This window comes from Crotalus tigris, unplaced genomic scaffold (genome assembly GCF_016545835.1).
Source record: "Crotalus tigris isolate CLP2741 ecotype Arizona unplaced genomic scaffold, ASM1654583v1 scf7180000018181.196161, whole genome shotgun sequence".
Taxonomy (NCBI): domain Eukaryota; kingdom Metazoa; phylum Chordata; class Lepidosauria; order Squamata; family Viperidae; genus Crotalus; species Crotalus tigris.
In genome coordinates this window covers 146,359-159,419 of record NW_024096869.1, presented here as the reverse complement: position 1 = coordinate 159,419, position 13,061 = coordinate 146,359, and positions in this window count along the sequence as shown.

The window sequence follows — 13,061 nt, the reverse complement described above, 5'->3', positions numbered from 1 at the left end:
ACCTCCTCCGGCCGGCTGCCCCTTGTCCTCCCCCTGCCAAGCAGGGCCAGGGGCAGCTGGGATGGAAGGCCTGGGCCATGCTCGGCTCTGATTGCTCACATCCGTCTGCCTCTGCTGACAAGTGGGGCTGTTAGCGGAGGGAGGCTGCGGTTTAATTTACCTGACTTGTTAACAGCTCCCTGCTTTTGTTTGGCTTTATTCTTCGCCCTCCCCTCCTCCCCCCTGCCCGTTCAGCCTTTGCTTCCCCCCCCCCCTTCTTGAACTTCTGGGTTGTCAACATTTTCACATCTCCAGGTTAAGTGGCACGTTCCCGCCAGGCTGCTACAATTCCTCAGTAATCTGGTCATTTGTCCCCAGTCTTGGAAGCTTGCAAAGCCAGCCATGGGTGGTACTATGGTCTGGGCAAAAAAGTAGGTGGGAGGGAAGGATGGACAGCAAGAAACAGCCAGCAGTATGACAGCTGTCCATCACAGGAGTTGAAATGTTGCCCCGCCTAGGAGGACTCTGACCCTGGCTGTAACTGTATGGCTGCTGTAAACCTAGGATGAATAAAAAGCTGTTATGGCTTAGAGCTTAGTGCTAAAAGTCAGTGCATCAGATAGACTGCTCCGATTTGCAAGCTCTTGAGCAGTTAGTTATGTACAGCAATAAATCAGTTTGCAAAACTTCTCTTAGCTGCTGCTGTCTGGAATTGAGGATTCTGATTTTCTTTGATTATATCCCACTACGATAGTAGAAATTTACTCTACCAAATGCAAGGGTCCTCCTCTTCCCTCTGTCCCTCCTTTCATTTTCTCCTCTGCTCTTTCTCCTCCTTCCTTCCTTTCCTCTCTCCTCCTCCTCCTCCTCCCTTTTTCAGGTTAGTCTATTTAACCAGCTGCCCACAATAAGCCTCAGAGAAGCTTTTTTTTTTCCCTTGCTTTCCACCCCACTTCTTCTCGGTCAACCCAATAAAACAACTGGAAAAACAGAGGATGTCAACACTTGAAATCCAGAGGCTAACTCCGCAAACCAATTTCAATTTTATCTGCATGAACAAATCCAGGCTCAGAAGGATAAGCTGTTTTTAAATGAAAATAAGTATGGAGCCAATAGATCTCACACGAGAAGTTTTGGCTGGAGTGTATGAAACTATGAAAAAAGAGCTATGAATTTTGTGAAGCGGATGGGTGGGTGGGTGGAGCAGATGGCTGAGACCAGGCTGAAAGGGGTTTCAGTAGAGTGGTCCTTGTTTTTGAGAACATAGTGATGGAAAGCATCTTTTCAGTAGAAGCTTTAATATCTACATTGAATCACCGTTCTCCAAGTTATTGAGGTCCATTCAGCCCACAGTGCTAGCAAATCTATTCTAGAAAGCACTAAAAACCAATTTGAGCCACCCTTCTTTTTAATTTGTCTCCCCTTTTTCACAGTGGGAAGTCCCACCAGCCAGATATCAATGGAAGGAACCCATAATTCTTCTGGCAACAGTTATTGGAGGTGTCCACTTTCTGATACTGGACCGGACACCACTGTTAGTAAGCATAGACACCTTGTTCTAAGCTAAGATCTGACCAGCTAGGCTCCAAATGTTGGGTGAATCCACTGTGTAGTTTCTAGTTGATGGTTTAGGACTCCTGATGCTAGGCTGATGTTTCCCAACCTTGGTAACTCAAAGATGTATGGACTTCAACTCCCAGAATTCTCCGCCAGCATGAAGAATTAAATCATCTAGAGATGACCAGAAAGGACGCTTCAAAGGGAGATTCCTTGAGTCCAAAAAAACCAGATGGACCAATTCTCCTAATTTTTCCAAGAGGAAGAAGACCTTCTCCAACCATCTCTGAAGACCAGGACTTGACCTTGGTGACAATAAGATCACCGCATCTCCTTTCAAAGAAATGTTGAAAGCAACTTCTTTTCCATCAAACCAAAATGCAAAAGAGTTGAGGAAAATAAAAAAAAAGTCCAAATCCTTTTTTGTGTAGCCATTAGTCCCTAGACATCTGAAGGGCACCTAGTTGGAGAAGGCTTCTCTATCTAACCAGAACTAATTCAATTGGGGGGCGGCTCATCCAGCCGGCTGATTGGACCAGCCCTTTCTAATGAGACAAGCCACACAGCCAGTCTGGCCCCATTAGAAATTCCTCACATAATCTCCAAATTTAATGCCTTTATCATTATTCAATGGATCAGTGAACAAGGGAGCTACAGAAGGACAATTAGAAATATTTCTTTTTTTTATTCAAAATCCCCCCCCCCTTCACTCTGGCTTTTATCGAAAGACTTATTTGTTCGCTAATTGCAAATACATAATTTTGCTGGAGACTTAGGTTACATGGCTAATAGAGTCAGGAGCAGCACACGATTGCTTTCTGGGATAAATTCCTATCCAGCCATGTTGAGATTAAAATGGGATTTATTTATGGGTTATTATTTGGAAAATAATGCCTTTCTCCTTTTGGGTAAGTTCTTCTGCCTATTTTGCATGAGGTCATCCCCACGCTTTGGGGGAGGGAATGAAGAAATCCTGAATCCTGCCCCACTTTTCACCAGAATTCAATACCAGTTCCAGTCTGATGCCTGATTTCTCCAATGAACAAAACAGTGGGTCAAACGACTGCACATTAAGGATTCATTTGTATGCATTTTCATGCACACGTCTCTTAATAGATGCACTTTCTCATAACAAGGACTGTGGGTGTCTTACTTACACCAGGCTCCTAAGATCTGTCCCTCCTTTCACTTTTACGGATAAATACGTTCCTCAATATGGTGCCATTTTGTATGTTACTTTCATGGACGTGCATATTTTTATCCACCTCTTCCAGATGAAAATCTGCAATTTAAAATTTCAAAAGGGTGGATTCAAACTTTAATTGAGTTTTTAGTTCATGGTTTGGCTCTGAAGAGATGAATTAGGTGGAGTTCGCAGAAAGATGAAACTCAGCTGAATATTCATCCCAGGCGGAGTCTAAGATCCTCATTTAGTTGATTCTTTTATGAACATGCCTCCTGTGATCGGTATTTTCCCAATGAAAATCTGCATTTCAAATTTTAAAAGGACTGGTTCAAATCGTCACTGCATTTCAGTTCATTATTCGTCCAGAATGGATTATAATATTTATTTATTACATTTATAATCCATTTTTCCTCCAAGGAAGAAAAATACCTCATCCTCCAATTTTCCTTCACAACAGCCCTCTGAGATATTAGGAGAAAGTGACTTTTCCTATTTTAAGTCACCCACAAGTAATTGCCACTAACATTTATAATTAAGTAATAAATCAGCGTTTGCCTCTTCTTCTCGTGAATCCGATGTTACCTACATCCTTGGACTGAAAAGCTATATCTTACAAGTGCAAATTTCTTTTTGATGAATTAGCCAACTTTGCATCACAATGAAAATTGAACCAACATTCATCCAGGGCTTATCTCTGGCCATTTCCCCAAATTTAATTCAAGTTTGGAGCATCCGACTGAGTAAAGACTCCAGAGAGTTACATATTGATAAATTGGATATTTACTTTTTTCCTTCTTCTCATATTGCGCCCCTGCAATGAAACAGCCAGAATTCCAAGGTAGGAACAGGTTTGCTGTCTCGGTTACTTCAAAGAGAACCCCTTGGTTCATTACAAAGACCATCATAGGGGGCAAAATTGATCTGAAGGAGGCTTAGGCTAGGCAGAGCTAGGAACGCCACATCAGCAGTTGATTTAAATCAATCTTCCCCCCTTTCGCTCTGGATTTTGCATGGATCCTAGAACAAAGAAGATCTGCCTTCTAAGGGAACGTGCTAAGAGGGCAAATTATTCACTCCTTCTATGCCATCTGAGCTCAGCAGGGGAAACGGGAACAGCAGGTGGACTCTTAGTTAAACACTCAGAGTGGGAAAAACAACTTTCAGGTGTGGTTTACGACGTCTCCAGAACTGTTCCCACAAGCCAACGTGATGGGGAGAGTCTCCCAGGAACTGTGAATGCAAACATCCAGAGAGACAAAACATCCAGTTGGATTCATCCACGCATTCTTTTGAGATATATATATTTTAAAATAAGTTGGTTGGTTGGTTGGTTGGTTGGTTGGTTGATTGGCTCTAGGTTCAACCCCAAGAAATCTTGATAGCCCAAGAAATAAATAAGCAAGTCAAAGAGCAGCAGTCGCAGGCACTGGATTGGTTTAATAAGGAGTGAATCCAACTCATGTCCATCTTCAAGGTGGACAATCAGAATGGGGGTTTTCCAACCTGTTCAGTTATGGATCCAAATAGAGAAAGTCTGCTGAATGGAATGTAGGCCTGGAAACAGATGTATCTCTGCCATTTTTCATCCTGCAGCAGTTGGAAAGGAGTGCTGCTGCTGAAATGACAATACAATATACAGTAATAGTCTCTAATAAGGATATCTGGGTATCATGGATGAACAAGTCCACTCTGAAAATGTCTAAGTTAGTGGCCATCACCACTTCTAATCAGCGGTGGTGGTGCAGTGGTTAGAATGTAGTATTGCAGGCCTATTTCTGCTGTCGGCTGCCTGCAGTTTGGCAGTTCGATCCTGACCGGCTCCAGGTTGACTCCACTTTCCATCCTTCCAAGGTCGGTAAAATGAAGACCCAGGTTGTTGGGGGTTTATATGCTGACTCTGTAAGCATCTTAGAGAAGGCTGTAAAGCCCTGTGAAGCGGTATATAAGTTTAAGTGCTATTGCTAGGGCTAATGGCATATTTTTGTCATACCATGCATAGACTTAAAGGCTGATTCACACCAGCCATGCCATTTGAGAGCTGTACCCTAATTCAGTGTTTTGTAATCCTTGGGGGGGGGGAGAGAAGATCCTCAATTTTGAACAATTTTGAACTTTTCCAGCAGTATCCAAATTATGTGGTGGTTGTGGTGAACATGGAAAAACCAGTGGAGAAGCGATGCCTTTCTTCCGTGCAGGGGTCTCTGCTGAAGCTGCAAACTTTAACCCTTGAGAAGCTGAAGCTGGCATTCACACCTGATAAAAATAGTCCAGAGGACCCTTTCCTGGATAATGTAGATGTCAGGTAAGATTCAGAGTGGAATTTTGAGCCAGACCGAAAGAATCCAAAGCCTGGTGCTTGGTGGCAACTAGTGAGAAGGTCAACTAAATTTGCTTTGGAGTTTTGCCCAGACCACTAGGCCATCTTAGCTGTACCTGAAAAACCAATTCAGGTTGAACTCATCTAGAAGACCTTCAGGTGCAGTTTAGAGCAAGATGTTTTAAAAGAAGAAGTTCTCCAGAAGAAAGGAGACAACACTTTCTGGACGATTGCTGAATAAACGCCATGGACCAATATTTACCTGTAGTCCGGCTTGCCCTGAAGGAAACTTTATTGCATCTCACTTTCCGAGAAGACAGTTCTACCACCTGGGGCAGCTGATCTTAGGCCTAAAGGCATTTGCACAGGTGTGTGCAGGTAGCAGAATTTCACCCTTTTGACTTTTCCAAAGAGGGAGAAGACAAGTAACTCAAGGAGCACCTTCTGGTGGACAAGAAACACCCACACTAACCTAGGCAGGAACAGGTGTGTAGAAATTCATACCCAGACACCAGATAAAATAACATTCCCCTCCCCACCGCCTTCCATAAATCAAATCTCTAATTCTTCACTGTCCAGCCAGATTGCTTGCTGGGACGGTGATGAATTGCCCTCCCGCCCTTGACAGCTGCAGGAAAATCACTCACGGCCAAAGACAGACCTCTAAATCTGCCATTATAGAGTGCTGAAAGGAAGAATCTCTGTTTTTATAACCTACCTCAGCTATAATAAATATTTAAAATCCACATTAACATCCTCTTATAGTTACAATCTAGCCTCTGTGGAGAAGCGTCCAACTTAGATTTAATTAGCAATTGAACCTTACCAGTGCAAAGTCCAGGTTAGACCCGGGTCCCAGGCCTCTGGCGAAATGCTTCTGTTTTCTTAAACTACCTGCACCGTAATAAATATCGGCCACGTCACCGGCTCTCCTGGTTAGAGACAGAGGCCTTTTTGTGTTCTCAAATGCTTACATTTAATTTAAATGATTGGATCTTTCCCAGACGCCTAGGGGAAAAATGATTTTCTTCCTCAGCAGAAGCTCTACCAGGCTTTGCTTCAAAAAGTTGGCACCACATCTTTGGCATCAAAGCTCGGGTGCTGGTGGAGCTCTGGGGGGCAGGTAAGGAGAGACCCAGGCCAGGTGGGATGGGAAGAGGTCTTCTCAATTACAAAAAGCTTGGATTGAATTCCCAAGTCATCCCGTGTAGATTCTTCCAGAATCTGGAATATTCTTCCAGAGAACCTTCCCATTCAGAACGGAACCCAGTTCTCATTCAGAACGTCCATCTTTTGAGAAGCTGTGAATCCAACTGTAGAGTCTTTTCTCTTGCAAAATATTAAGAGTATTTTGCACTCGGTGGGATAAATAAGGTAAACACCACGCTATGGGATATATAAATATAAAGAAATCTGATTCTGAATTTTTTTAAAAAAAAACATTCTGTATAGTTTGACTTTTCTTCTTTTGTTTCATCTTTGCGGCACTTATAATGTATGTGCTCGTTGCTTGGGATAAAGGACATCACCTTCACGCTCTGCGTTATTCAGGACCATAGATCTTCAAATGTATAAACCCCTCCCTCTTGGAGAGAGTTTAGAAGTAATTTAGTCTTGGGGAGTTAACATCTTGAGTGTTTCAAGAATACTGTTGATTCTGGAAGGAAACAAAATGTAGCCTGAAGGAAGATAAAGGTTGATAGGGAACACCCCAGTACCTTGACTCTGACAGTTCCATGAGCTATGGCTAGTTTCTTTTTCTTTTCTTAACTATTGCTTTTCCAGATGGTTTCCCATTTCCACAGGAACACATGCTTGTAAAGTCTGTAGCTTTGAATTCCACTGAGCTACGGTTGGAATAACAGAGTTGGAAGGGACCTTGGAGGTCTTCTAGTCCAACCCTCTGCTCAAGCAGGAGATCCTACACCATTTCAGCCAAATCATTGTCCAATGTCTTCTGTTATTCTGTTAAAAAACTTATTTACCATTTTTACTTCTTTTGCAAACTGCTTTACAGTCTTCTTCATCCTGGTTTTTTTTGTGTGTGTGAAAGCATTTTGGGTTTGAAAGGCTGACAAGTCCAAGTCTGCCTTTCTCCCTCAAGAGCTCCTGGAAGGAAGACTTGAAGTTGCCCACTGATGATGAACATGTCATTGCTAAAAATGTAGAAATTGTTGTTGAAATTTGAAACGGAGGAAGAACAGGTTAAATACTGTGCAAATAAACCGAGCAAAACATTCTGATTGTAATATACAGATGGACCTACAATGTGCAGATCTAAAGAAATTCCACCAGAATAGCCCATGATACAGGATTACAACAGCAGGAATCTTCTGCCATCTTCTGTTTCCAGACATGGGCTGGAAGATCCTGCAAAGATTTTTTTTTTGTAGTTGGGGGCTGGGGAAATCCTGTTGCAGTGGAATTCCCATCTGTAGCATAAAATGGTGCCGACAGCTCTAAATAGATTGCTGGTTTCATCCATGACCTCAGAAGCAAGCTGAGAAGGTGCTGTGGGTTGGGGGGTTTTTTGCATTGCATTGCATTGTGGCATGCCACCATTCTCTCCTCTCCCCCCATGGATAAATCAAGCTGTCTGGTCCAAGAAGCTGAAAGCCAGAATTCCTCGTCATGTGACTTCGGGTTATTCTCCACCCTTGAAACCCAAAGTTGCTTCTTTGGCGAGGGCTGGTGATCACCTGGAACTCTTTCCCCAGTTCTCCAGCTCAGCAGGAGTGTCCATTAGCTGCCATGGTTCGTTGGGGATGGCATGTAAATTCCGGATATCTGTGGTGGGGGGCCTGGCAGCTTATTGGCTGACGTCCTCCGCTCTCAGAAATGGGTCATTTAAAGAGAAAACTGCCAAGTGTTCAATGCCTCCAAAGGCTGAGAACATATCAAAACATGTCTCCTGTCTCTATCACGGCACACACAGAGTTGGCATTCAGAAAGGAAGCAGGGTTGGGGTGGGTGGGTGGGTGGGGGGTCATTTCATGGAATGAACTCAAGGACCCCCAACAGATTTCTATAGACACAACAAACCTTTCCCTTCCTTGACGTTATCAACCTACATGGGCCCCTCCTCAGTAGGTTCCCCCGGGTTAGGAGAGCAATATGGAAAGCCTTCATCTACTCTATGTAACTCCTTGAAAATTCAGCCATGGACTTTTTTGGGGGGGGAGGGGAATTAAGCCTTCCCACTCTAGAGTCATATTTATTACACAAGATTCCACCAGCTCCACAACTTCAGAAGTGGGGGGAGTTTTTTGTCCCAAGAAAGCCAAATTGTTTTGATCCAGTTCTTCAAAGCCATTCCTAGAGGCAGGAATATTTGGTTAATAAACATGGACTGGGGGTGATTAGCATGGATTGGGGTGACCAGCGTGGATTGGGGGATGACCAGCAGGAGTTGTATGTAGTACAGTTCTGCTTGAACCATCCAACTTCAGAAGATGCACCTGAAACAGATTGGTGTATGCAGAAAGAGAGACAAAATTTGATAGCTTGCGGAAGGTTTGAATGTGTGAGACCATTATCACTTTGGCAATTTTTGCAGAAGTAGCTCCACCATTTATAGGGATACTCAAGGCTTGCCCAATACTTTCTTTATAGGTAAGGAATTTATGTCCCAAGATCCCCTTGTCTAGATTTTTTTTTCATAAATACATGTGTGTGAATTGTTTGTCTATCAAAGGTGGTTGAGTAGTCCTTGACTTACGACCAGTTGGGGGTCGCGGCATTAAAAAGGTTGAGAACCACTGCTGTAGACAGAGACCTCTGCCCTGCTGGGCTGCCACTGTGAGGTCTACAAAACCTTTGGAGGTTCTCCAGTTCTGACCACTCACATGTTGGAGCACATGGTCCACATCTTAGGATTTGTCCCAACTGGCAAGATTCTGTCTGTAGGTGAACAATAAAGGAACTACTCAGAAGTAACTCCACGTGTCTTTCGTTGTTCTTTGGGCTTGACACATGTAGATCTTCTCCAAAGTCCATCCCATGACATCAGAATCTGGAGGAGTCTTCATACAGCCAAGGTGCTCCAAGATCTTTGGGTACAAGGGTACAATTAGTAGCTACACAAACGTATAGACCACTAACTGATCCTTTACATCGGGAGACAAGGGGGCGAGAACTGATCTGGTGCTTCTGAATGCTTCTCCCAGAGTGAGTAGAGTGAGGGAGTGGGTTGCAAGTCAAGCTAGAATCACCCACTGCAAACTTTAATTAGCTGTGTTGGACCAAGTGGGATCATTTGGCATGATGGATTTGGGCTGTGCTTATTTTTGGCTCTGGTGCACTGAAAAAAGATGTCTCCTCACTCTGAACACTAGGGTGGGAACTAATAACTTGGCCACACCTGAAATTCAGTGCCTGGCCCAGATCTGAGACTTTTAAAGCCTCCCTGGTTTTGTTCTTTGTCCATGAAAACGATCCGATCAGAATAAGGAAGCAAGCGGTACATCAGTCTGTCTGAGCCTTGCATTTGCTGCCTGGATAGCAATTCCTGACAGCTAATATTTCATTGAAAAGGGAGCCAGCTTCCTTCCCCCCACCCCACCCCATCTCTTTCTCTTTCTCTCTCTCTCTCTCTCTCTCTCTCTCTCCTGTTTATGAAGCTGAGGGTAAGTGTTTAATTAGTTGCCTAATTGCCTGGGTAATTGGTAGACATACTCAGCTCTCCAAGTAATCAGTCTGAACAGGCCTTGAAAATATCTGGCCCAGTATTCATTAGTGCAGTTAAATCGTTAAACAGTTACTGTGTTTGGTTTCTGACAAAGCCCGGCTGACAGCTGTGTTGGGCGCATCTCGCCGGCAGCATTTGACGTCCTCCTCCCTGGGATGGTGGGACAGAGAGGACCGCCCCACCAACTCTCTCGCAAGTGGGGCTGGGGGGCTAGGAGGGAGGGAGAAGAGGACAGATGGAGAAGCCTTGCTGGGCAGAAGAAGCAATGATATCTATGCTGATCCGGGGAAGATGTGGAGATGGTTCTACCATGGCAGTTGGTCTGGGCTGAGCTGTTCTCTTTGGTAGATTTCAGGAGAGCCATGTTCGAGATACTGAGATGTAGGGTGGTAGTTGAAATACCTCCAGATCTAAAGTAGAGGGGGAATCTCTTTTTAGGTAGGTCTCCTGGGGTCATCCGGTGAGTTGCAAGTTATGAAATAAATAGAGAAGAATTTCCATGCAGGTTGAGTGATTTGAAAAGTAGTGAATTCCCAATTCTCATTCAACTCAAGCAGACACAGAGGGAGGACATAAACTGCTCTACAGATTGACTTGCTAGTCTTGTTTTCCAGCTTTCTTCTCGCAGTTCTCTGCCTGATTCTTCTATATTTTTTTCCCCACAACAACTCAAGAAGTAGGTTGGGCTGAGGGAGAAGGATTGGCCCAGGACAGCCAGTAGATGAGGATGGACTTCAATTTGGCAGTCCTATCTTCATCCGACCCCTTAGATCAGTGGTCTTCAAACTTGGCCCTTTTATGACTTGTGGACTTAACTCCCAGAATTCCTCAACCAGCATGCCTGAGGAATTCAGGGAATTGAAGTCCACAAGTCATAAAAGGACCAAGTTTGAAGACTCCTGCCTTAGATTATAGTGTGTTCTCATTTCTTCATTATTGTTTTTACGGAAGATTTCTTTGTCTAAGCCAATAATTCAAGATGGCTGATCTGGGATTTATTTATTTTTTAAAGACTGCTTTCAGTCTTAAAAAGGTTGCTGAAAGTAGACAAGGAGAAGAAGACCAAAAAAGGAAAGGTGTCAGAACAACATTGAACAACACCCAAGCTAGAATATTGATTAAAGTGTTTAAAAAGCAATATAAATATTCTGCCCTTAGCAAAAAGTTGGCTGATGTTTGCATGCGTTACTTCTTTTTCTCCTTCAAACCGAAAACACACTGTTTAAAACTAACAAATCCAGCTAGCTCAAAACACACAGTCAACCCATGTTTTCACAGCAGGGTATTTGAAAAGAAGAAAAAGCTGCCATTTCAAAGGTAAACAAAGCCTCTCCAGGCAAAGGAACAGCAGCAATGTGAGTCCTACAACTAAGGAAGCCGGCTTTCCCAGGCTTACTGGCCTCCAGTGGTTCTGTGAAGCAGTTTCCCATTGCTCTTCATCTTTCCGGCCTACCAGCCATGCCCAGATGATCACCAGCTTGGCTACAAAGGACCAGAGAAGGGTGTATGGTGTAGAAGTGGCTTGTGTGGGCCCTCAACAGCACCATCAACATTCAGCATCATCTAAAGAATATTCTCCTAGTGTTGCCCCAAGGCAGATCGGTGGTAGTCCAGGCTTGGTTTCATAGATTCCTCAAGAAGATTGACTTGCACTTGAGGTCCACCATTTCTTGGGAGATGAGATCTCTTGTAGGAAGAAGTTAAGGAAGTGAAGGTCCATTATGCCATCTCAGTCTAACCCAATCAAATATTGTCTTCCCTGCAACCCATTTTTATTAGCTATTCTCTACCATCTGTCTGCTGGTAGACAGAACCTCTTGGTTCCTTTCTCTTGGCCTGCTAACTAATTTGGGAAGTCCAGCTAGGTGTTGGCTGACCAAGACACTTAAAATTGTGTTGAAGGATTCAACAATTTGCCTTGAGCTCAAAGCACTCCTTCAAAAGGAACATGGTCTCCATCAAGCTGCCTTCTCAAGTTCCAGAAGCTGGACTCCCACACCTGGCCAGCATGGAATGTGAGTGTAGGACTCACAAATGAGCCTCAGGAGATCTGGGCCAAAATATTGCCAGCAACCCTCCAGAACTGCTGTCAGTTGTGCTCCCAGGACACACACAAATCAATTGTTTCCAATCCTAAGACAAAGCGACAAGCTAACATCTAAGGGGTTTTCTCCACACATGTCTAGGGTTAAAGGTCAAAAGTCTTCCCCAAATCACAACATTGTCACTGGAGCAGGGGGTAGAGGTTGACACAGCAGGACTGGGAAATAAGAAAGACAAAGCTGGATGAGTTCCAGCACCTTGAAACTGCCTGCCAGATTCTTTGCAATTCCACCCACCAGAGAAGTATCATGCATGACTAGATTCAGCCTGCAGAAGACCCAACGTAAACAAACAAATGCCAATAGTGGATCTATCTGACCATTGGATCTGCAAGTCTCCATACCCAGACAAAGAAGCTGTTTAGAGGAGTTCATAACTCTGGGAATTCAGAGAATTATGGATGGAGCACATCTGGAGAACATCAGTTTGGAGAAAGCTGGAGAGTACATCCCTGCTCATGTGGCGAGAATTCTCCTGAACTTTTGAGATCAGGTTAAAAAAAAAGACCAGAAATAAGGTTAGTTGTGGGAATTTCCAGATGAGACTTCAGTTCCCATTATTCCTCAACATTAGCTTTGTTAGTGATGGTTTATAAGAGTTGTGTTTATACAGTTCTGACAAAAGCAATTCTGAATATAAATGAACCATTCCAATATTGAGTGTGAACTGTCCATCTATAGACCAAGGGTGTGCAACCTTGACAACTTTAAGACTTGTGAACGTCAACTCCCAGAATTCCCCAGCCAGCAAGGATTTAGGCAATACCACAGCTAGATGGATCAACCCTATTGTAGACGATGGTGTGTTTAAATGGACAGCCCCCGTTGAGACAATATTGAGTGTAGGCGCACCATTCAATACTGAATGTATTGGCCCATCCATAATAGAAGGAATATTGAACTACATGGACCAAAACTCTCATTTAATCTACACTTTTCGTAAGGACTGAACCAACATTGTTCATGGTTAGCTTTATTCCACCTAGATAAAAAAAAAAAAAACCTCCAGCAAGAAAATTACTTGAAACAGTTCCCCAAAGAGCTCCTTTAACTTGACTGGGGGGACCACTTGCTCAGAAGAAGCATGGATCAATCGTAGGTGATGATCCACGGCATGCAGCCTGCCTCTGCTCTGTAGCTGGACAGCATGAGGCTTTGTTCCAGTTCACATCTGTAAGACATTACACCTGGAGCCTGGCAGAGGCCAACGCTTTACAAGAAAGGGAAAGTCCC